Raw genomic sequence first — 16,596 nt, 5'->3', positions numbered from 1 at the left:
GTGTGGTGGGTTGAAGGCCGCCGCCGAGGGGCCGCCGGGTGCCTACGGCCTGCCGCCCTGAGAGCGGCCGGTCTCGCCTGATCTCGGAAGCTAAGCAGGGTCGGGCCCGGTTAGTACTTGGATGGGAGACCGCCTGGGAATACCGGGTGCTGTAGGCTACTTTTTCCTCCTGAGGGGGGCGCGTGCTTTTCCTTGGGCAGTCGAGGTGGGGGGCAGGAGGGAAGAGGCAGGTAGGCCTTGCTTTTTTTCTATCCCTTGTGTGTGTGTGCACTGGGCTGGGGTCTGTCTCTAGATCCCCTTGTGGGCAGGGGTGGCCCTGTTGGGCTTGTCAAGCCCCTGTGGGGTTCTGAGCTTCTTCCTGGAGCGTGGTGTGGTGGGTTGAAGGCCGCCGCCGAGGGGCCGCCGGGTGCCTACGGCCTGCCGCCCTGAGAGCGGCCGGTCTCGCCTGATCTCGGAAGCTAAGCAGGGTCGGGCCCGGTTAGTACTTGGATGGGTGACCGCCTGGGAATACCGGGTGCTGTAGGCTACTTTTTCCTCCTGAGGGGGGCGCGTGCTTTTCCTTGGGCAGTCGAGGTGGGGGGCAGGAGGGAAGAGGCAGGTAGGCCTTGCTTTTTTTCTATCCCTTGTGTGTGTGTGCACTGGGCTGGGGTCTGTCTCTAGATCCCCTTGTGGGCAGGGGTGGCCCTGTTGGGCTTGTCAAGCCCCTGTGGGGTTCTGAGCTTCTTCCCGGAGCGTGGTGTGGTGGGTTGAAGGCCGCCGCCGAGGGGCCGCCGGGTGCCTACGGCCTGCCGCCCTGAGAGCGGCCGGTCTCGCCTGATCTCGGAAGCTAAGCAGGGTCGGGCCCGGTTAGTACTTGGATGGGTGACCGCCTGGGAATACCGGGTGCTGTAGGCTACTTTTTCCTCCTGAGGGGGGCGCGTGCTTTTCCTTGGGCAGTCGAGGTGGGGGGCAGGAGGGAAGAGGCAGGTAGGCCTTGCTTTTTTTCTATCCCTTGTGTGTGTGTGCACTGGGCTGGGGTCTGTCTCTAGATCCCCTTGTGGGCAGGGGTGGCCCTGTTGGGCTTGTCAAGCCCCTGTGGGGTTCTGAGCTTCTTCCCGGAGCGTGGTGTGGTGGGTTTAAGGCCGCCGCCGAGGGGCCGCCGGGTGCCTACGGCCTGCCGCCCTGAGAGCGGCCGGTCTCGCCTGATCTCGGAAGCTAAGCAGGGTCGGGCCCGGTTAGTACTTGGATGGGAGACCGCCTGGGAATACCGGGTGCTGTAGGCTACTTTTTCCTCCTGAGGGGGGCGCGTGCTTTTCCTTGGGCAGTCGAGGTGGGGGGCAGGAGGGAAGAGGCAGGTAGGCCTTGCTTTTTTTCTATCCCTTGTGTGTGTGTGTGCACTGGGCTGGGGTCTGTCTCTAGATCCCCTTGTGGGCAGGGGTGGCCCTGTTGGGCTTGTCAAGCCCCTGTGGGGTTCTGAGCTTCTTCCCGGAGCGTGGTGTGGTGGGTTGAAGGCCGCCGCCGAGGGGCCGCCGGGTGCCTACGGCCTGCCGCCCTGAGAGCGGCCGGTCTCGCCTGATCTCGGAAGCTAAGCAGGGTCGGGCCCGGTTAGTACTTGGATGGGAGACCGCCTGGGAATACCGGGTGCTGTAGGCTACTTTTTCCTCCTGAGGGGGGCGCGTGCTTTTCCTTGGGCAGTCGAGGTGGGGGGCAGGAGGGAAGAGGCAGGTAGGCCTTGCTTTTTTTCTATCCCTTGTGTGTGTGTGTGCACTGGGCTGGGGTCTGTCTCTAGATCCCCTTGTGGGCAGGGGTGGCCCTGTTGGGCTTGTCAAGCCCCTGTGGGGTTCTGAGCTTCTTCCCGGAGCGTGGTGTGGTGGGTTGAAGGCCGCCGCCGAGGGGCCGCCGGGTGCCTACGGCCTGCCGCCCTGAGAGCGGCCGGTCTCGCCTGATCTCGGAAGCTAAGCAGGGTCGGGCCCGGTTAGTACTTGGATGGGAGACCGCCTGGGAATACCGGGTGCTGTAGGCTACTTTTTCCTCCTGAGGGGGGCGCGTGCTTTTCCTTGGGCAGTTGAGGTGGGGGGCAGGAGGGAAGAGGCAGGTAGGCCTTGCTTTTTTTCTATCCCTTGTGTGTGTGTGCACTGGGCTGGGGTCTGTCTCTAGATCCCCTTGTGGGCAGGGGTGGCCCTGTTGGGCTTGTCAAGCCCCTGTGGGGTTCTGAGCTTCTTCCCGGAGCGTGGTGTGGTGGGTTGAAGGCCGCCGCCGAGGGGCCGCCGGGTGCCTACGGCCTGCCGCCCTGAGAGCGGCCGGTCTCGCCTGATCTCGGAAGCTAAGCAGGGTCGGGCCCGGTTAGTACTTGGATGGGAGACCGCCTGGGAATACCGGGTGCTGTAGGCTACTTTTTCCTCCTGAGGGGGGCGCGTGCTTTTCCTTGGGCAGTCGAGGTGGGGGGCAGGAGGGAAGAGGCAGGTAGGCCTTGCTTTTTTTCTATCCCTTGTGTGTGTGTGCACTGGGCTGGGGTCTGTCTCTAGATCCCCTTGTGGGCAGGGGTGGCCCTGTTGGGCTTGTCAAGCCCCTGTGGGGTTCTGAGCTTCTTCCTGGAGCGTGGTGTGGTGGGTTGAAGGCCGCCGCCGAGGGGCCGCCGGGTGCCTACGGCCTGCCGCCCTGAGAGCGGCCGGTCTCGCCTGATCTCGGAAGCTAAGCAGGGTCGGGCCCGGTTAGTACTTGGATGGGAGACCGCCTGGGAATACCGGGTGCTGTAGGCTACTTTTTCCTCCTGAGGGGGGCGCGTGCTTTTCCTTGGGCAGTCGAGGTGGGGGGCAGGAGGGAAGAGGCAGGTAGGCCTTGCTTTTTTTCTATCCCTTGTGTGTGTGTGTGCACTGGGCTGGGGTCTGTCTCTAGATCCCCTTGTGGGCAGGGGTGGCCCTGTTGGGCTTGTCAAGCCCCTGTGGGGTTCTGAGCTTCTTCCCGGAGCGTGGTGTGGTGGGTTGAAGGCCGCCGCCGAGGGGCCGCCGGGTGCCTACGGCCTGCCGCCCTGAGAGCGGCCGGTCTCGCCTGATCTCGGAAGCTAAGCAGGGTCGGGCCCGGTTAGTACTTGGATGGGAGACCGCCTGGGAATACCGGGTGCTGTAGGCTACTTTTTCCTCCTGAGGGGGGCGCGTGCTTTTCCTTGGGCAGTCGAGGTGGGGGGCAGGAGGGAAGAGGCAGGTAGGCCTTGCTTTTTTTCTATCCCTTGTGTGTGTGTGTGCACTGGGCTGGGGTCTGTCTCTAGATCCCCTTGTGGGCAGGGGTGGCCCTGTTGGGCTTGTCAAGCCCCTGTGGGGTTCTGAGCTTCTTCCCGGAGCGTGGTGTGGTGGGTTGAAGGCCGCCGCCGAGGGGCCGCCGGGTGCCTACGGCCTGCCGCCCTGAGAGCGGCCGGTCTCGCCTGATCTCGGAAGCTAAGCAGGGTCGGGCCCGGTTAGTACTTGGATGGGAGACCGCCTGGGAATACCGGGTGCTGTAGGCTACTTTTTCCTCCTGAGGGGGGCGCGTGCTTTTCCTTGGGCAGTCGAGGTGGGGGGCAGGAGGGAAGAGGCAGGTAGGCCTTGCTTTTTTTCTATCCCTTGTGTGTGTGTGTGCACTGGGCTGGGGTCTGTCTCTAGATCCCCTTGTGGGCAGGGGTGGCCCTGTTGGGCTTGTCAAGCCCCTGTGGGGTTCTGAGCTTCTTCCCGGAGCGTGGTGTGGTGGGTTGAAGGCCGCCGCCGAGGGGCCGCCGGGTGCCTACGGCCTGCCGCCCTGAGAGCGGCCGGTCTCGCCTGATCTCGGAAGCTAAGCAGGGTCGGGCCCGGTTAGTACTTGGATGGGAGACCGCCTGGGAATACCGGGTGCTGTAGGCTACTTTTTCCTCCTGAGGGGGGCGCGTGCTTTTCCTTGGGCAGTCGAGGTGGGGGGCAGGAGGGAAGAGGCAGGTAGGCCTTGCTTTTTTTCTATCCCTTGTGTGTGTGTGCACTGGGCTGGGGTCTGTCTCTAGATCCCCTTGTGGGCAGGGGTGGCCCTGTTGGGCTTGTCAAGCCCCTGTGGGGTTCTGAGCTTCTTCCCGGAGCGTGGTGTGGTGGGTTGAAGGCCGCCGCCGAGGGGCCGCCGGGTGCCTACGGCCTGCCGCCCTGAGAGCGGCCGGTCTCGCCTGATCTCGGAAGCTAAGCAGGGTCGGGCCCGGTTAGTACTTGGATGGGAGACCGCCTGGGAATACCGGGTGCTGTAGGCTACTTTTTCCTCCTGAGGGGGGCGCGTGCTTTTCCTTGGGCAGTCGAGGTGGGGGGCAGGAGGGAAGAGGCAGGTAGGCCTTGCTTTTTTTCTATCCCTTGTGTGTGTGTGTGCACTGGGCTGGGGTCTGTCTCTAGATCCCCTTGTGGGCAGGGGTGGCCCTGTTGGGCTTGTCAAGCCCCTGTGGGGTTCTGAGCTTCTTCCCGGAGCGTGGTGTGGTGGGTTGAAGGCCGCCGCCGAGGGGCCGCCGGGTGCCTACGGCCTGCCGCCCTGAGAGCGGCCGGTCTCGCCTGATCTCGGAAGCTAAGCAGGGTCGGGCCCGGTTAGTACTTGGATGGGAGACCGCCTGGGAATACCGGGTGCTGTAGGCTACTTTTTCCTCCTGAGGGGGGCGCGTGCTTTTCCTTGGGCAGTCGAGGTGGGGGGCAGGAGGGAAGAGGCAGGTAGGCCTTGCTTTTTTTCTATCCCTTGTGTGTGTGTGTGCACTGGGCTGGGGTCTGTCTCTAGATCCCCTTGTGGGCAGGGGTGGCCCTGTTGGGCTTGTCAAGCCCCTGTGGGGTTCTGAGCTTCTTCCCGGAGCGTGGTGTGGTGGGTTGAAGGCCGCCGCCGAGGGGCCGCCGGGTGCCTACGGCCTGCCGCCCTGAGAGCGGCCGGTCTCGCCTGATCTCGGAAGCTAAGCAGGGTCGGGCCCGGTTAGTACTTGGATGGGAGACCGCCTGGGAATACCGGGTGCTGTAGGCTACTTTTTCCTCCTGAGGGGGGCGCGTGCTTTTCCTTGGGCAGTCGAGGTGGGGGGCAGGAGGGAAGAGGCAGGTAGGCCTTGCTTTTTTTCTATCCCTTGTGTGTGTGTGTGCACTGGGCTGGGGTCTGTCTCTAGATCCCCTTGTGGGCAGGGGTGGCCCTGTTGGGCTTGTCAAGCCCCTGTGGGGTTCTGAGCTTCTTCCCGGAGCGTGGTGTGGTGGGTTGAAGGCCGCCGCCGAGGGGCCGCCGGGTGCCTACGGCCTGCCGCCCTGAGAGCGGCCGGTCTCGCCTGATCTCGGAAGCTAAGCAGGGTCGGGCCCGGTTAGTACTTGGATGGGAGACCGCCTGGGAATACCGGGTGCTGTAGGCTACTTTTTCCTCCTGAGGGGGGCGCGTGCTTTTCCTTGGGCAGTCGAGGTGGGGGGCAGGAGGGAAGAGGCAGGTAGGCCTTGCTTTTTTTCTATCCCTTGTGTGTGTGTGCACTGGGCTGGGGTCTGTCTCTAGATCCCCTTGTGGGCAGGGGTGGCCCTGTTGGGCTTGTCAAGCCCCTGTGGGGTTCTGAGCTTCTTCCCGGAGCGTGGTGTGGTGGGTTGAAGGCCGCCGCCGAGGGGCCGCCGGGTGCCTACGGCCTGCCGCCCTGAGAGCGGCCGGTCTCGCCTGATCTCGGAAGCTAAGCAGGGTCGGGCCCGGTTAGTACTTGGATGGGAGACCGCCTGGGAATACCGGGTGCTGTAGGCTACTTTTTCCTCCTGAGGGGGGCGCGTGCTTTTCCTTGGGCAGTCGAGGTGGGGGGCAGGAGGGAAGAGGCAGGTAGGCCTTGCTTTTTTTCTATCCCTTGTGTGTGTGTGTGCACTGGGCTGGGGTCTGTCTCTAGATCCCCTTGTGGGCAGGGGTGGCCCTGTTGGGCTTGTCAAGCCCCTGTGGGGTTCTGAGCTTCTTCCCGGAGCGTGGTGTGGTGGGTTGAAGGCCGCCGCCGAGGGGCCGCCGGGTGCCTACGGCCTGCCGCCCTGAGAGCGGCCGGTCTCGCCTGATCTCGGAAGCTAAGCAGGGTCGGGCCCGGTTAGTACTTGGATGGGAGACCGCCTGGGAATACCGGGTGCTGTAGGCTACTTTTTCCTCCTGAGGGGGGCGCGTGCTTTTCCTTGGGCAGTCGAGGTGGGGGGCAGGAGGGAAGAGGCAGGTAGGCCTTGCTTTTTTTCTATCCCTTGTGTGTGTGTGCACTGGGCTGGGGTCTGTCTCTAGATCCCCTTGTGGGCAGGGGTGGCCCTGTTGGGCTTGTCAAGCCCCTGTGGGGTTCTGAGCTTCTTCCCGGAGCGTGGTGTGGTGGGTTGAAGGCCGCCGCCGAGGGGCCGCCGGGTGCCTACGGCCTGCCGCCCTGAGAGCGGCCGGTCTCACCTGATCTCGGAAGCTAAGCAGGGTCGGGCCCGGTTAGTACTTGGATGGGAGACCGCCTGGGAATACCGGGTGCTGTAGGCTACTTTTTCCTCCTGAGGGGGGCGCGTGCTTTTCCTTGGGCAGTCGAGGTGGGGGGCAGGAGGGAAGAGGCAGGTAGGCCTTGCTTTTTTTCTATCCCTTGTGTGTGTGTGCACTGGGCTGGGGTCTGTCTCTAGATCCCCTTGTGGGCAGGGGTGGCCCTGTTGGGCTTGTCAAGCCCCTGTGGGGTTCTGAGCTTCTTCCCGGAGCGTGGTGTGGTGGGTTGAAGGCCGCCGCCGAGGGGCCGCCGGGTGCCTACGGCCTGCCGCCCTGAGAGCGGCCGGTCTCGCCTGATCTCGGAAGCTAAGCAGGGTCGGGCCCGGTTAGTACTTGGATGGGAGACCGCCTGGGAATACCGGGTGCTGTAGGCTACTTTTTCCTCCTGAGGGGGGCGCGTGCTTTTCCTTGGGCAGTCGAGGTGGGGGGCAGGAGGGAAGAGGCAGGTAGGCCTTGCTTTTTTTCTATCCCTTGTGTGTGTGTGCACTGGGCTGGGGTCTGTCTCTAGATCCCCTTGTGGGCAGGGGTGGCCCTGTTGGGCTTGTCAAGCCCCTGTGGGGTTCTGAGCTTCTTCCCGGAGCGTGGTGTGGTGGGTTTAAGGCCGCCGCCGAGGGGCCGCCGGGTGCCTACGGCCTGCCGCCCTGAGAGCGGCCGGTCTCGCCTGATCTCGGAAGCTAAGCAGGGTCGGGCCCGGTTAGTACTTGGATGGGAGACCGCCTGGGAATACCGGGTGCTGTAGGCTACTTTTTCCTCCTGAGGGGGGCGCGTGCTTTTCCTTGGGCAGTCGAGGTGGGGGGCAGGAGGGAAGAGGCAGGTAGGCCTTGCTTTTTTTCTATCCCTTGTGTGTGTGTGTGCACTGGGCTGGGGTCTGTCTCTAGATCCCCTTGTGGGCAGGGGTGGCCCTGTTGGGCTTGTCAAGCCCCTGTGGGGTTCTGAGCTTCTTCCCGGAGCGTGGTGTGGTGGGTTGAAGGCCGCCGCCGAGGGGCCGCCGGGTGCCTACGGCCTGCCGCCCTGAGAGCGGCCGGTCTCGCCTGATCTCGGAAGCTAAGCAGGGTCGGGCCCGGTTAGTACTTGGATGGGAGACCGCCTGGGAATACCGGGTGCTGTAGGCTACTTTTTCCTCCTGAGGGGGGCGCGTGCTTTTCCTTGGGCAGTCGAGGTGGGGGGCAGGAGGGAAGAGGCAGGTAGGCCTTGCTTTTTTTCTATCCCTTGTGTGTGTGTGCACTGGGCTGGGGTCTGTCTCTAGATCCCCTTGTGGGCAGGGGTGGCCCTGTTGGGCTTGTCAAGCCCCTGTGGGGTTCTGAGCTTCTTCCCGGAGCGTGGTGTGGTGGGTTTAAGGCCGCCGCCGAGGGGCCGCCGGGTGCCTACGGCCTGCCGCCCTGAGAGCGGCCGGTCTCGCCTGATCTCGGAAGCTAAGCAGGGTCGGGCCCGGTTAGTACTTGGATGGGAGACCGCCTGGGAATACCGGGTGCTGTAGGCTACTTTTTCCTCCTGAGGGGGGCGCGTGCTTTTCCTTGGGCAGTCGAGGTGGGGGGCAGGAGGGAAGAGGCAGGTAGGCCTTGCTTTTTTTCTATCCCTTGTGTGTGTGTGTGCACTGGGCTGGGGTCTGTCTCTAGATCCCCTTGTGGGCAGGGGTGGCCCTGTTGGGCTTGTCAAGCCCCTGTGGGGTTCTGAGCTTCTTCCCGGAGCGTGGTGTGGTGGGTTGAAGGCCGCCGCCGAGGGGCCGCCGGGTGCCTACGGCCTGCCGCCCTGAGAGCGGCCGGTCTCGCCTGATCTCGGAAGCTAAGCAGGGTCGGGCCCGGTTAGTACTTGGATGGGAGACCGCCTGGGAATACCGGGTGCTGTAGGCTACTTTTTCCTCCTGAGGGGGGCGCGTGCTTTTCCTTGGGCAGTCGAGGTGGGGGGCAGGAGGGAAGAGGCAGGTAGGCCTTGCTTTTTTTCTATCCCTTGTGTGTGTGTGTGCACTGGGCTGGGGTCTGTCTCTAGATCCCCTTGTGGGCAGGGGTGGCCCTGTTGGGCTTGTCAAGCCCCTGTGGGGTTCTGAGCTTCTTCCCGGAGCGTGGTGTGGTGGGTTGAAGGCCGCCGCCGAGGGGCCGCCGGGTGCCTACGGCCTGCCGCCCTGAGAGCGGCCGGTCTCGCCTGATCTCGGAAGCTAAGCAGGGTCGGGCCCGGTTAGTACTTGGATGGGAGACCGCCTGGGAATACCGGGTGCTGTAGGCTACTTTTTCCTCCTGAGGGGGGCGCGTGCTTTTCCTTGGGCAGTCGAGGTGGGGGGCAGGAGGGAAGAGGCAGGTATACCTTGCTTTTTTTCTATTCCTTGTGTGTGTGTGCACTGGGCTGGGGTCTGTCTCTAGATCCCCTTGTGGGCAGGGGTGGCCCTGTTGGGCTTGTCAAGCCCCTGTGGGGTTCTGAGCTTCTTCCCGGAGCGTGGTGTGGTGGGTTGAAGGCCGCCGCCGAGGGGCCGCCGGGTGCCTACGGCCTGCCGCCCTGAGAGCGGCCGGTCTCGCCTGATCTCGGAAGCTAAGCAGGGTCGGGCCCGGTTAGTACTTGGATGGGAGACCGCCTGGGAATACCGGGTGCTGTAGGCTACTTTTTCCTCCTGAGGGGGGCGCGTGCTTTTCCTTGGGCAGTCGAGGTGGGGGGCAGGAGGGAAGAGGCAGGTAGGCCTTGCTTTTTTTCTATCCCTTGTGTGTGTGTGTGCACTGGGCTGGGGTCTGTCTCTAGATCCCCTTGTGGGCAGGGGTGGCCCTGTTGGGCTTGTCAAGCCCCTGTGGGGTTCTCAGCTTCTTCCCGGAGCGTGGTGTGGTGGGTTGAAGGCCGCCGCCGAGGGGCCGCCGGGTGCCTACGGCCTGCCGCCCTGAGAGCGGCCGGTCTCGCCTGATCTCGGAAGCTAAGCAGGGTCGGGCCCGGTTAGTACTTGGATGGGAGACCGCCTGGGAATACCGGGTGCTGTAGGCTACTTTTTCCTCCTGAGGGGGGCGCGTGCTTTTCCTTGGGCAGTCGAGGTGGGGGGCAGGAGGGAAGAGGCAGGTAGGCCTTGCTTTTTTTCTATCCCTTGTGTGTGTGTGCACTGGGCTGGGGTCTGTCTCTAGATCCCCTTGTGGGCAGGGGTGGCCCTGTTGGGCTTGTCAAGCCCCTGTGGGGTTCTGAGCTTCTTCCCGGAGCGTGGTGTGGTGGGTTGAAGGCCGCCGCCGAGGGGCCGCCGGGTGCCTACGGCCTGCCGCCCTGAGAGCGGCCGGTCTCGCCTGATCTCGGAAGCTAAGCAGGGTCGGGCCCGGTTAGTACTTGGATGGGAGACCGCCTGGGAATACCGGGTGCTGTAGGCTACTTTTTCCTCCTGAGGGGGGCGCGTGCTTTTCCTTGGGCAGTCGAGGTGGGGGGCAGGAGGGAAGAGGCAGGTAGGCCTTGCTTTTTTTCTATCCCTTGTGTGTGTGTGTGCACTGGGCTGGGGTCTGTCTCTAGATCCCCTTGTGGGCAGGGGTGGCCCTGTTGGGCTTGTCAAGCCCCTGTGGGGTTCTGAGCTTCTTCCCGGAGCGTGGTGTGGTGGGTTGAAGGCCGCCGCCGAGGGGCCGCCGGGTGCCTACGGCCTGCCGCCCTGAGAGCGGCCGGTCTCGCCTGATCTCGGAAGCTAAGCAGGGTCGGGCCCGGTTAGTACTTGGATGGGAGACCGCCTGGGAATACCGGGTGCTGTAGGCTACTTTTTCCTCCTGAGGGGGGCGCGTGCTTTTCCTTGGGCAGTCGAGGTGGGGGGCAGGAGGGAAGAGGCAGGTAGGCCTTGCTTTTTTTCTATCCCTTGTGTGTGTGTGCACTGGGCTGGGGTCTGTCTCTAGATCCCCTTGTGGGCAGGGGTGGCCCTGTTGGGCTTGTCAAGCCCCTGTGGGGTTCTGAGCTTCTTCCCGGAGCGTGGTGTGGTGGGTTGAAGGCCGCCGCCGAGGGGCCGCCGGGTGCCTACGGCCTGCCGCCCTGAGAGCGGCCGGTCTCGCCTGATCTCGGAAGCTAAGCAGGGTCGGGCCCGGTTAGTACTTGGATGGGAGACCGCCTGGGAATACCGGGTGCTGTAGGCTACTTTTTCCTCCTGAGGGGGGCGCGTGCTTTTCCTTGGGCAGTCGAGGTGGGGGGCAGGAGGGAAGAGGCAGGTAGGCCTTGCTTTTTTTCTATCCCTTGTGTGTGTGTGCACTGGGCTGGGGTCTGTCTCTAGATCCCCTTGTGGGCAGGGGTGGCCCTGTTGGGCTTGTCAAGCCCCTGTGGGGTTCTGAGCTTCTTCCTGGAGCGTGGTGTGGTGGGTTGAAGGCCGCCGCCGAGGGGCCGCCGGGTGCCTACGGCCTGCCGCCCTGAGAGCGGCCGGTCTCGCCTGATCTCGGAAGCTAAGCAGGGTCGGGCCCGGTTAGTACTTGGATGGGAGACCGCCTGGGAATACCGGGTGCTGTAGGCTACTTTTTCCTCCTGAGGGGGGCGCGTGCTTTTCCTTGGGCAGTCGAGGTGGGGGGCAGGAGGGAAGAGGCAGGTAGGCCTTGCTTTTTTTCTATCCCTTGTGTGTGTGTGTGCACTGGGCTGGGGTCTGTCTCTAGATCCCCTTGTGGGCAGGGGTGGCCCTGTTGGGCTTGTCAAGCCCCTCTGGGGTTCTGAGCTTCTTCCCGGAGCGTGGTGTGGTGGGTTGAAGGCCGCCGCCGAGGGGCCGCCGGGTGCCTACGGCCTGCCGCCCTGAGAGCGGCCGGTCTCGCCTGATCTCGGAAGCTAAGCAGGGTCGGGCCCGGTTAGTACTTGGATGGGAGACCGCCTGGGAATACCGGGTGCTGTAGGCTACTTTTTCCTCCTGAGGGGGGCGCGTGCTTTTCCTTGGGCAGTCGAGGTGGGGGGCAGGAGGGAAGAGGCAGGTAGGCCTTGCTTTTTTTCTATCCCTTGTGTGTGTGTGCACTGGGCTGGGGTCTGTCTCTAGATCCCCTTGTGGGCAGGGGTGGCCCTGTTGGGCTTGTCAAGCCCCTGTGGGGTTCTGAGCTTCTTCCCGGAGCGTGGTGTGGTGGGTTGAAGGCCGCCGCCGAGGGGCCGCCGGGTGCCTACGGCCTGCCGCCCTGAGAGCGGCCGGTCTCGCCTGATCTCGGAAGCTAAGCAGGGTCGGGCCCGGTTAGTACTTGGATGGGAGACCGCCTGGGAATACCGGGTGCTGTAGGCTACTTTTTCCTCCTGAGGGGGGCGCGTGCTTTTCCTTGGGCAGTCGAGGTGGGGGGCAGGAGGGAAGAGGCAGGTAGGCCTTGCTTTTTTTCTATCCCTAGTGTGTGTGTGTGCACTGGGCTGGGGTCTGTCTCTAGATCCCCTTGTGGGCAGGGGTGGCCCTGTTGGGCTTGTCAAGCCCCTGTGGGGTTCTGAGCTTCTTCCCGGAGCGTGGTGTGGTGGGTTGAAGGCCGCCGCCGAGGGGCCGCCGGGTGCCTACGGCCTGCCGCCCTGAGAGCGGCCGGTCTCGCCTGATCTCGGAAGCTAAGCAGGGTCGGGCCCGGTTAGTACTTGGATGGGAGACCGCCTGGGAATACCGGGTGCTGTAGGCTACTTTTTCCTCCTGAGGGGGGCGCGTGCTTTTCCTTGGGCAGTCGAGGTGGGGGGCAGGAGGGAAGAGGCAGGTAGGCCTTGCTTTTTTTCTATCCCTTGTGTGTGTGTGTGCACTGGGCTGGGGTCTGTCTCTAGATCCCCTTGTGGGCAGGGGTGGCCCTGTTGGGCTTGTCAAGCCCCTGTGGGGTTCTGAGCTTCTTCCCGGAGCGTGGTGTGGTGGGTTGAAGGCCGCCGCCGAGGGGCCGCCGGGTGCCTACGGCCTGCCGCCCTGAGAGCGGCCGGTCTCGCCTGATCTCGGAAGCTAAGCAGGGTCGGGCCCGGTTAGTACTTGGATGGGAGACCGCCTGGGAATACCGGGTGCTGTAGGCTACTTTTTCCTCCTGAGGGGGGCGCGTGCTTTTCCTTGGGCAGTCGAGGTGGGGGGCAGGAGGGAAGAGGCAGGTAGGCCTTGCTTTTTTTCTATCCCTTGTGTGTGTGTGCACTGGGCTGGGGTCTGTCTCTAGATCCCCTTGTGGGCAGGGGTGGCCCTGTTGGGCTTGTCAAGCCCCTGTGGGGTTCTGAGCTTCTTCCTGGAGCGTGGTGTGGTGGGTTGAAGGCCGCCGCCGAGGGGCCGCCGGGTGCCTACGGCCTGCCGCCCTGAGAGCGGCCGGTCTCGCCTGATCTCGGAAGCTAAGCAGGGTCGGGCCCGGTTAGTACTTGGATGGGAGACCGCCTGGGAATACCGGGTGCTGTAGGCTACTTTTTCCTCCTGAGGGGGGCGCGTGCTTTTCCTTGGGCAGTCGAGGTGGGGGGCAGGAGGGAAGAGGCAGGTAGGCCTTGCTTTTTTTCTATCCCTTGTGTGTGTGTGCACTGGGCTGGGGTCTGTCTCTAGATCCCCTTGTGGGCAGGGGTGGCCCTGTTGGGCTTGTCAAGCCCCTGTGGGGTTCTGAGCTTCTTCCCGGAGCGTGGTGTGGTGGGTTGAAGGCCGCCGCCGAGGGGCCGCCGGGTGCCTACGGCCTGCCGCCCTGAGAGCGGCCGGTCTCGCCTGATCTCGGAAGCTAAGCAGGGTCGGGCCCGGTTAGTACTTGGATGGGTGACCGCCTGGGAATACCGGGTGCTGTAGGCTACTTTTTCCTCCTGAGGGGGGCGCGTGCTTTTCCTTGGGCAGTCGAGGTGGGGGGCAGGAGGGAAGAGGCAGGTAGGCCTTGCTTTTTTTCTATCCCTTGTGTGTGTGTGCACTGGGCTGGGGTCTGTCTCTAGATCCCCTTGTGGGCAGGGGTGGCCCTGTTGGGCTTGTCAAGCCCCTGTGGGGTTCTGAGCTTCTTCCCGGAGCGTGGTGTGGTGGGTTTAAGGCCGCCGCCGAGGGGCCGCCGGGTGCCTACGGCCTGCCGCCCTGAGAGCGGCCGGTCTCGCCTGATCTCGGAAGCTAAGCAGGGTCGGGCCCGGTTAGTACTTGGATGGGAGACCGCCTGGGAATACCGGGTGCTGTAGGCTACTTTTTCCTCCTGAGGGGGGCGCGTGCTTTTCCTTGGGCAGTCGAGGTGGGGGGCAGGAGGGAAGAGGCAGGTAGGCCTTGCTTTTTTTCTATCCCTTGTGTGTGTGTGCACTGGGCTGGGGTCTGTCTCTAGATCCCCTTGTGGGCAGGGGTGGCCCTGTTGGGCTTGTCAAGCCCCTGTGGGGTTCTGAGCTTCTTCCCGGAGCGTGGTGTGGTGGGTTGAAGGCCGCCGCCGAGGGGCCGCCGGGTGCCTACGGCCTGCCGCCCTGAGAGCGGCCGGTCTCGCCTGATCTCGGAAGCTAAGCAGGGTCGGGCCCGGTTAGTACTTGGATGGGAGACCGCCTGGGAATACCGGGTGCTGTAGGCTACTTTTTCCTCCTGAGGGGGGCGCGTGCTTTTCCTTGGGCAGTCGAGGTGGGGGGCAGGAGGGAAGAGGCAGGTAGGCCTTGCTTTTTTTCTATCCCTTGTGTGTGTGTGCACTGGGCTGGGGTCTGTCTCTAGATCCCCTTGTGGGCAGGGGTGGCCCTGTTGGGCTTGTCAAGCCCCTGTGGGGTTCTGAGCTTCTTCCCGGAGCGTGGTGTGGTGGGTTTAAGGCCGCCGCCGAGGGGCCGCCGGGTGCCTACGGCCTGCCGCCCTGAGAGCGGCCGGTCTCGCCTGATCTCGGAAGCTAAGCAGGGTCGGGCCCGGTTAGTACTTGGATGGGAGACCGCCTGGGAATACCGGGTGCTGTAGGCTACTTTTTCCTCCTGAGGGGGGCGCGTGCTTTTCCTTGGGCAGTCGAGGTGGGGGGCAGGAGGGAAGAGGCAGGTAGGCCTTGCTTTTTTTCTATCCCTTGTGTGTGTGTGTGCACTGGGCTGGGGTCTGTCTCTAGATCCCCTTGTGGGCAGGGGTGGCCCTGTTGGGCTTGTCAAGCCCCTGTGGGGTTCTGAGCTTCTTCCCGGAGCGTGGTGTGGTGGGTTGAAGGCCGCCGCCGAGGGGCCGCCGGGTGCCTACGGCCTGCCGCCCTGAGAGCGGCCGGTCTCGCCTGATCTCGGAAGCTAAGCAGGGTCGGGCCCGGTTAGTACTTGGATGGGAGACCGCCTGGGAATACCGGGTGCTGTAGGCTACTTTTTCCTCCTGAGGGGGGCGCGTGCTTTTCCTTGGGCAGTCGAGGTGGGGGGCAGGAGGGAAGAGGCAGGTAGGCCTTGCTTTTTTTCTATCCCTTGTGTGTGTGTGCACTGGGCTGGGGTCTGTCTCTAGATCCCCTTGTGGGCAGGGGTGGCCCTGTTGGGCTTGTCAAGCCCCTGTGGGGTTCTGAGCTTCTTCCTGGAGCGTGGTGTGGTGGGTTGAAGGCCGCCGCCGAGGGGCCGCCGGGTGCCTACGGCCTGCCGCCCTGAGAGCGGCCGGTCTCGCCTGATCTCGGAAGCTAAGCAGGGTCGGGCCCGGTTAGTACTTGGATGGGAGACCGCCTGGGAATACCGGGTGCTGTAGGCTACTTTTTCCTCCTGAGGGGGGCGCGTGCTTTTCCTTGGGCAGTCGAGGTGGGGGGCAGGAGGGAAGAGGCAGGTAGGCCTTGCTTTTTTTCTATCCCTTGTGTGTGTGTGCACTGGGCTGGGGTCTGTCTCTAGATCCCCTTGTGGGCAGGGGTGGCCCTGTTGGGCTTGTCAAGCCCCTGTGGGGTTCTGAGCTTCTTCCCGGAGCGTGGTGTGGTGGGTTGAAGGCCGCCGCCGAGGGGCCGCCGGGTGCCTACGGCCTGCCGCCCTGAGAGCGGCCGGTCTCGCCTGATCTCGGAAGCTAAGCAGGGTCGGGCCCGGTTAGTACTTGGATGGGAGACCGCCTGGGAATACCGGGTGCTGTAGGCTACTTTTTCCTCCTGAGGGGGGCGCGTGCTTTTCCTTGGGCAGTCGAGGTGGGGGGCAGGAGGGAAGAGGCAGGTAGGCCTTGCTTTTTTTCTATCCCTTGTGTGTGTGTGTGCACTGGGCTGGGGTCTGTCTCTAGATCCCCTTGTGGGCAGGGGTGGCCCTGTTGGGCTTGTCAAGCCCCTGTGGGGTTCTCAGCTTCTTCCCGGAGCGTGGTGTGGTGGGTTGAAGGCCGCCGCCGAGGGGCCGCCGGGTGCCTACGGCCTGCCGCCCTGAGAGCGGCCGGTCTCGCCTGATCTCGGAAGCTAAGCAGGGTCGGGCCCGGTTAGTACTTGGATGGGAGACCGCCTGGGAATACCGGGTGCTGTAGGCTACTTTTTCCTCCTGAGGGGGGCGCGTGCTTTTCCTTGGGCAGTCGAGGTGGGGGGCAGGAGGGAAGAGGCAGGTAGGCCTTGCTTTTTTTCTATTCCTTGTGTGTGTGTGCACTGGGCTGGGGTCTGTCTCTAGATCCCCTTGTGGGCAGGGGTGGCCCTGTTGGGCTTGTCAAGCCCCTGTGGGGTTCTGAGCTTCTTCCCGGAGCGTGGTGTGGTGGGTTGAAGGCCGCCGCCGAGGGGCCGCCGGGTGCCTACGGCCTGCCGCCCTGAGAGCGGCCGGTCTCGCCTGATCTCGGAAGCTAAGCAGGGTCGGGCCCGGTTAGTACTTGGATGGGAGACCGCCTGGGAATACCGGGTGCTGTAGGCTACTTTTTCCTCCTGAGGGGGGCGCGTGCTTTTCCTTGGGCAGTCGAGGTGGGGGGCAGGAGGGAAGAGGCAGGTAGGCCTTGCTTTTTTTCTATCCCTTGTGTGTGTGTGTGCACTGGGCTGGGGTCTGTCTCTAGATCCCCTTGTGGGCAGGGGTGGCCCTGTTGGGCTTGTCAAGCCCCTGTGGGGTTCTGAGCTTCTTCCCGGAGCGTGGTGTGGTGGGTTGAAGGCCGCCGCCGAGGGGCCGCCGGGTGCCTACGGCCTGCCGCCCTGAGAGCGGCCGGTCTCGCCTGATCTCGGAAGCTAAGCAGGGTCGGGCCCGGTTAGTACTTGGATGGGAGACCGCCTGGGAATACCGGGTGCTGTAGGCTACTTTTTCCTCCTGAGGGGGGCGCGTGCTTTTCCTTGGGCAGTCGAGGTGGGGGGCAGGAGGGAAGAGGCAGGTAGGCCTTGCTTTTTTTCTATCCCTTGTGTGTGTGTGTGCACTGGGCTGGGGTCTGTCTCTAGATCCCCTTGTGGGCAGGGGTGGCCCTGTTGGGCTTGTCAAGCCCCTGTGGGGTTCTGAGCTTCTTCCCGG

General features: G+C 64.0%; 45 pseudogenes; all 45 read left to right on the top strand.

Moving 5' to 3' along the window:
• Positions 1-40: 40 nt before the first annotated feature.
• LOC140682872 (5S ribosomal RNA) lies at positions 41-158 on the top strand (annotated as a pseudogene).
• Positions 159-408: 250 nt separating this feature from the next.
• Positions 409-526, top strand: LOC140683100 (5S ribosomal RNA; annotated as a pseudogene).
• Positions 527-776: 250 nt separating this feature from the next.
• LOC140683099 (5S ribosomal RNA) lies at positions 777-894 on the top strand (annotated as a pseudogene).
• Positions 895-1,144: 250 nt separating this feature from the next.
• Positions 1,145-1,262, top strand: LOC140682871 (5S ribosomal RNA; annotated as a pseudogene).
• A 252-nt stretch (positions 1,263-1,514) lies between these two features.
• Positions 1,515-1,632, top strand: LOC140682870 (5S ribosomal RNA; annotated as a pseudogene).
• Positions 1,633-1,884: 252 nt separating this feature from the next.
• Positions 1,885-2,002, top strand: LOC140682869 (5S ribosomal RNA; annotated as a pseudogene).
• A 250-nt stretch (positions 2,003-2,252) lies between these two features.
• LOC140682868 (5S ribosomal RNA) lies at positions 2,253-2,370 on the top strand (annotated as a pseudogene).
• Positions 2,371-2,620: 250 nt separating this feature from the next.
• Positions 2,621-2,738, top strand: LOC140682867 (5S ribosomal RNA; annotated as a pseudogene).
• A 252-nt stretch (positions 2,739-2,990) lies between these two features.
• On the top strand, positions 2,991-3,108 carry LOC140682866 (5S ribosomal RNA; annotated as a pseudogene).
• A 252-nt stretch (positions 3,109-3,360) lies between these two features.
• On the top strand, positions 3,361-3,478 carry LOC140682865 (5S ribosomal RNA; annotated as a pseudogene).
• A 252-nt stretch (positions 3,479-3,730) lies between these two features.
• LOC140682864 (5S ribosomal RNA) lies at positions 3,731-3,848 on the top strand (annotated as a pseudogene).
• A 250-nt stretch (positions 3,849-4,098) lies between these two features.
• LOC140682862 (5S ribosomal RNA) lies at positions 4,099-4,216 on the top strand (annotated as a pseudogene).
• Positions 4,217-4,468: 252 nt separating this feature from the next.
• On the top strand, positions 4,469-4,586 carry LOC140682861 (5S ribosomal RNA; annotated as a pseudogene).
• Positions 4,587-4,838: 252 nt separating this feature from the next.
• On the top strand, positions 4,839-4,956 carry LOC140682860 (5S ribosomal RNA; annotated as a pseudogene).
• Positions 4,957-5,208: 252 nt separating this feature from the next.
• On the top strand, positions 5,209-5,326 carry LOC140682859 (5S ribosomal RNA; annotated as a pseudogene).
• Positions 5,327-5,576: 250 nt separating this feature from the next.
• LOC140682858 (5S ribosomal RNA) lies at positions 5,577-5,694 on the top strand (annotated as a pseudogene).
• Positions 5,695-5,946: 252 nt separating this feature from the next.
• Positions 5,947-6,064, top strand: LOC140682857 (5S ribosomal RNA; annotated as a pseudogene).
• A 250-nt stretch (positions 6,065-6,314) lies between these two features.
• LOC140682935 (5S ribosomal RNA) lies at positions 6,315-6,432 on the top strand (annotated as a pseudogene).
• A 250-nt stretch (positions 6,433-6,682) lies between these two features.
• On the top strand, positions 6,683-6,800 carry LOC140682856 (5S ribosomal RNA; annotated as a pseudogene).
• Positions 6,801-7,050: 250 nt separating this feature from the next.
• On the top strand, positions 7,051-7,168 carry LOC140682855 (5S ribosomal RNA; annotated as a pseudogene).
• Positions 7,169-7,420: 252 nt separating this feature from the next.
• LOC140682854 (5S ribosomal RNA) lies at positions 7,421-7,538 on the top strand (annotated as a pseudogene).
• Positions 7,539-7,788: 250 nt separating this feature from the next.
• LOC140682853 (5S ribosomal RNA) lies at positions 7,789-7,906 on the top strand (annotated as a pseudogene).
• A 252-nt stretch (positions 7,907-8,158) lies between these two features.
• On the top strand, positions 8,159-8,276 carry LOC140682851 (5S ribosomal RNA; annotated as a pseudogene).
• A 252-nt stretch (positions 8,277-8,528) lies between these two features.
• Positions 8,529-8,646, top strand: LOC140682850 (5S ribosomal RNA; annotated as a pseudogene).
• A 250-nt stretch (positions 8,647-8,896) lies between these two features.
• LOC140682849 (5S ribosomal RNA) lies at positions 8,897-9,014 on the top strand (annotated as a pseudogene).
• Positions 9,015-9,266: 252 nt separating this feature from the next.
• Positions 9,267-9,384, top strand: LOC140682848 (5S ribosomal RNA; annotated as a pseudogene).
• Positions 9,385-9,634: 250 nt separating this feature from the next.
• LOC140682847 (5S ribosomal RNA) lies at positions 9,635-9,752 on the top strand (annotated as a pseudogene).
• A 252-nt stretch (positions 9,753-10,004) lies between these two features.
• LOC140682846 (5S ribosomal RNA) lies at positions 10,005-10,122 on the top strand (annotated as a pseudogene).
• A 250-nt stretch (positions 10,123-10,372) lies between these two features.
• Positions 10,373-10,490, top strand: LOC140682845 (5S ribosomal RNA; annotated as a pseudogene).
• Positions 10,491-10,740: 250 nt separating this feature from the next.
• On the top strand, positions 10,741-10,858 carry LOC140682844 (5S ribosomal RNA; annotated as a pseudogene).
• A 252-nt stretch (positions 10,859-11,110) lies between these two features.
• Positions 11,111-11,228, top strand: LOC140682843 (5S ribosomal RNA; annotated as a pseudogene).
• Positions 11,229-11,478: 250 nt separating this feature from the next.
• Positions 11,479-11,596, top strand: LOC140682842 (5S ribosomal RNA; annotated as a pseudogene).
• A 252-nt stretch (positions 11,597-11,848) lies between these two features.
• LOC140682840 (5S ribosomal RNA) lies at positions 11,849-11,966 on the top strand (annotated as a pseudogene).
• A 252-nt stretch (positions 11,967-12,218) lies between these two features.
• Positions 12,219-12,336, top strand: LOC140682839 (5S ribosomal RNA; annotated as a pseudogene).
• Positions 12,337-12,586: 250 nt separating this feature from the next.
• Positions 12,587-12,704, top strand: LOC140682838 (5S ribosomal RNA; annotated as a pseudogene).
• A 250-nt stretch (positions 12,705-12,954) lies between these two features.
• LOC140683098 (5S ribosomal RNA) lies at positions 12,955-13,072 on the top strand (annotated as a pseudogene).
• A 250-nt stretch (positions 13,073-13,322) lies between these two features.
• On the top strand, positions 13,323-13,440 carry LOC140682837 (5S ribosomal RNA; annotated as a pseudogene).
• Positions 13,441-13,690: 250 nt separating this feature from the next.
• LOC140682836 (5S ribosomal RNA) lies at positions 13,691-13,808 on the top strand (annotated as a pseudogene).
• A 250-nt stretch (positions 13,809-14,058) lies between these two features.
• On the top strand, positions 14,059-14,176 carry LOC140682835 (5S ribosomal RNA; annotated as a pseudogene).
• Positions 14,177-14,428: 252 nt separating this feature from the next.
• On the top strand, positions 14,429-14,546 carry LOC140682834 (5S ribosomal RNA; annotated as a pseudogene).
• A 250-nt stretch (positions 14,547-14,796) lies between these two features.
• LOC140682833 (5S ribosomal RNA) lies at positions 14,797-14,914 on the top strand (annotated as a pseudogene).
• A 250-nt stretch (positions 14,915-15,164) lies between these two features.
• On the top strand, positions 15,165-15,282 carry LOC140682832 (5S ribosomal RNA; annotated as a pseudogene).
• A 252-nt stretch (positions 15,283-15,534) lies between these two features.
• Positions 15,535-15,652, top strand: LOC140682831 (5S ribosomal RNA; annotated as a pseudogene).
• Positions 15,653-15,902: 250 nt separating this feature from the next.
• Positions 15,903-16,020, top strand: LOC140682829 (5S ribosomal RNA; annotated as a pseudogene).
• Positions 16,021-16,272: 252 nt separating this feature from the next.
• On the top strand, positions 16,273-16,390 carry LOC140682828 (5S ribosomal RNA; annotated as a pseudogene).
• The last annotated feature ends 206 nt before the right edge of the window (positions 16,391-16,596 follow it).

The sequence above is a fragment of the Taeniopygia guttata genome, chromosome 2, assembly GCF_048771995.1.
Source record: "Taeniopygia guttata chromosome 2, bTaeGut7.mat, whole genome shotgun sequence".
NCBI classification, from domain to species: domain Eukaryota; kingdom Metazoa; phylum Chordata; class Aves; order Passeriformes; family Estrildidae; genus Taeniopygia; species Taeniopygia guttata.
Note: the sequence above shows the minus strand (reverse complement) of the source record. Positions and strands in the feature narration are given on the sequence as shown.